Source organism: Bos taurus, unplaced genomic scaffold (genome assembly GCF_002263795.3).
Source record: "Bos taurus isolate L1 Dominette 01449 registration number 42190680 breed Hereford unplaced genomic scaffold, ARS-UCD2.0 Leftover_ScbfJmS_591, whole genome shotgun sequence".
In the NCBI taxonomy this organism is placed as follows: domain Eukaryota; kingdom Metazoa; phylum Chordata; class Mammalia; order Artiodactyla; family Bovidae; genus Bos; species Bos taurus.
Window position 1 is genome coordinate 4,306 of NW_020191890.1, and position 2,660 is coordinate 6,965.

Genomic DNA, 2,660 nt, shown 5'->3' on the forward strand with positions numbered 1-2,660 from the left:
GAGTTTACTCAAACTCATGTCCACTGAGTCAGTGATGCCATCCAACCTATGTCGTCCCCTTCTCCTCGAGCCTTCAATCTTTCCCAGCATCAGGGTCTTTTCCAATGAGTCAGCTCTTTGCATCAGGTGGCAAAAGTATTGGAGTTTCAGCTTCAGCATCAGTCCCTCCAATGAATATTCAGGACTGATTTCCTTTAGGATAGACTGGTTGGATCTCCTTGCAGTCCACGGGACTCTCAAGAGTCTTCTCCAACACCACAGTTCAAAAGCATCAATTCTTCGGCACTCAGCTTTCTTCAGAGTCCAACTCTCACATCCATACATGACTACTGGAAAAACCATAGCCTTGATTAGACGGACCTATGTTGGCAAAGTAATGTTTCTGCTTTTTAATGTGCTGTCTAAGTTTGTCATAACTTTTCTTCCAATGAGCAAGTGTCTTTTAATTTCATGTCTGTAGTCACCACCTGCAGTGATTTGGGAGCCAAGAAAATGATCTGTCACTGTTTCCACTGTTTCCCCATCTATTTACCGTGAAGTGATGGGACCAGATGCCATGATCTTAGTTTTCTGAATGTTGAGTTTTAAGCCAACTTTTTCACTCTCCTTTTTCACTTTCATCAAGAAGCTCTTTAGTTCTTCTTCGCTTTCTGCCATAAGGATGGTGTCATCTGCATATCTGAGGTTATTGATATTTCTCCCAGTAATCTTGATTCCAGCTTTGCTTCATCCAACCCAACATTTCTCATGATGTACTCTGCATATAAGTTATGCTTTGTTTAGCCCTAGGTCAATTTTTCCCCTATATTTTATAGTGTTATAGTTTTAAGTTTTACATTTAAATCTGTGATTCATTGAGTTAATTTTTATATAAGGCATGAGATTTTGATTGAGGTTCACTTTTTGCCTGTGGATGTCCAGTTGCTCCAGCATCATTTTAAAAATAACTATCTTTCCTCCATTGAACTGCCTTTACACCTTGGTCAAACATCAGTTGGGTATTGTATGGGTCCGTTCCTAGTTTGTCTCTTTCCTTATATCAGTTTCTATGTCTATCCCTCTATGAACAGCATCCAGTTTTTATTGTTATATAGTAGGATTAATATCAAGTAGAGTGGTTCCCCCACTTTATTCTTCCTTTTCAAGATTGTTTTAATTATTCTGGGTCCCATACCTTTCTGTATAAATTTTAGAATAAGCTCATCTATGTCTACAAAATCCTTTCTCAGATTTGGCTAGGAATTGCATTAAACCTACAGATCAATTTAGGAAGAACTGACAGCTTTCATGTGTCTTGTCTTCCAATCCATGAATACAATATGTTTCTCCATTTCTGTAGGTCTTTCTCAATTTCATATATCAATGCTTTTTATATTTCAGCATATAGATCTTGTACACATTTTGTTAGATTCATGCCTACATATTTTATTTTCTTTGGAGCAATTGCAAATGTTATTGTGGTTTTAATTTTGATTTCCAGTGTTCACTGCTAGTATATACAAATGCAATTGATTGTTGTGTGCTAATCTTGTATAAAGTGTGCTGTAGAATACACAGTCACTTTATTTTTTCCCAGCTTTATTGCAATTTAATTGACCTAGAACATTGTGTAAGTCTACGATGTACAACATGATGATCGGTCACATGTATATATTGTGAAATGATTGCCACAATAATGTTAGTTAACATGTTCATCACCTCACATCACCTCACATAATTACATTTTTGGGGTCTATGGTGAGAACATTTTTTAAGATCTACACTCTTAGCAACTTTTAAGTATATAAGAGGGTTATATTATATATTTAATTATATCCTAACTGTAGTCACCATGCTGTGCCTTAGAGTCTCAGAACTTATTTATTTTATAGCTAGAAGCTTGTACCCTGTGACCATCATCTCCCCATTTCCCTCATCCTGCAGCTCTTGGCAGTCACCATTTTACTGTTTCAAAGTTTGGCTTAAAAAAAATTTATTTTGCCGCACTATGTCTCAGTTGTGGCACTGGAGAACTTCATTGCCTCATGTACGATCTTTGTTGTAGCATGTGGGATCTAGTTCCCTGACCAGGGATCGAACCTGGGCCTCCTGCATTGGAAGCCAAGAGTCTTAGCCACTGGACCACCAGAGAAGTCCCAAAGTTTGGCTTTTTTTTCTTTAAAGATACCACAGATAAATGAGATCATACAGTATATGTCTTCTTCTGTCTGATTTATTTCACTTAGCATAATGCCTTCAAGGTCCATCCATGGTTGTCAAAAAGTAGAAGAAGTGAATGTAAAATGGAAGCATTATGGAGATGAATAATATTGATCAATGTTCTGAGAATATAGATTTTAGCATTTTAAATCCTTCTCATCCTATCTGAACCTGGAAAATCCTGCGTTATTTGATGATCTTTCAAAAACTAGCAGGGCATATAGAGATTAAGAAGAAGTATATTATGGCATGGGGCTTCCCAGGTGGCACAGTGAAGAATCAGCCTGCTGATGTAGGAGACACAAGAGACGCAGGTTTGATCCCTGGGTTGGGAAGATGCCCTGGAGAAGGAAATGGCAACCCACTCCAGTATTCTTGCCTGGAAAATTTCATAGATAGAGGAGCCTGACCAGGCTATAATCCAAGGGATCACAAAGATTTGGACACAGCTGAGTGACTAA

The 2,660-nt window shown here is 37.9% G+C and overlaps 1 non-coding gene across 1 annotated transcript; it reads right to left on the reverse strand.

Annotated features, from left to right (window-relative positions):
* Positions 1–2,058: 2,058 nt before the first annotated feature.
* Positions 2,059–2,131, reverse strand: TRNAW-CCA (transfer RNA tryptophan (anticodon CCA)). Its single transcript has one exon. It is a non-coding gene; the product is annotated as a tRNA-Trp (tRNA).
* Between the last annotated feature and the right edge of the window lie 529 nt (positions 2,132–2,660).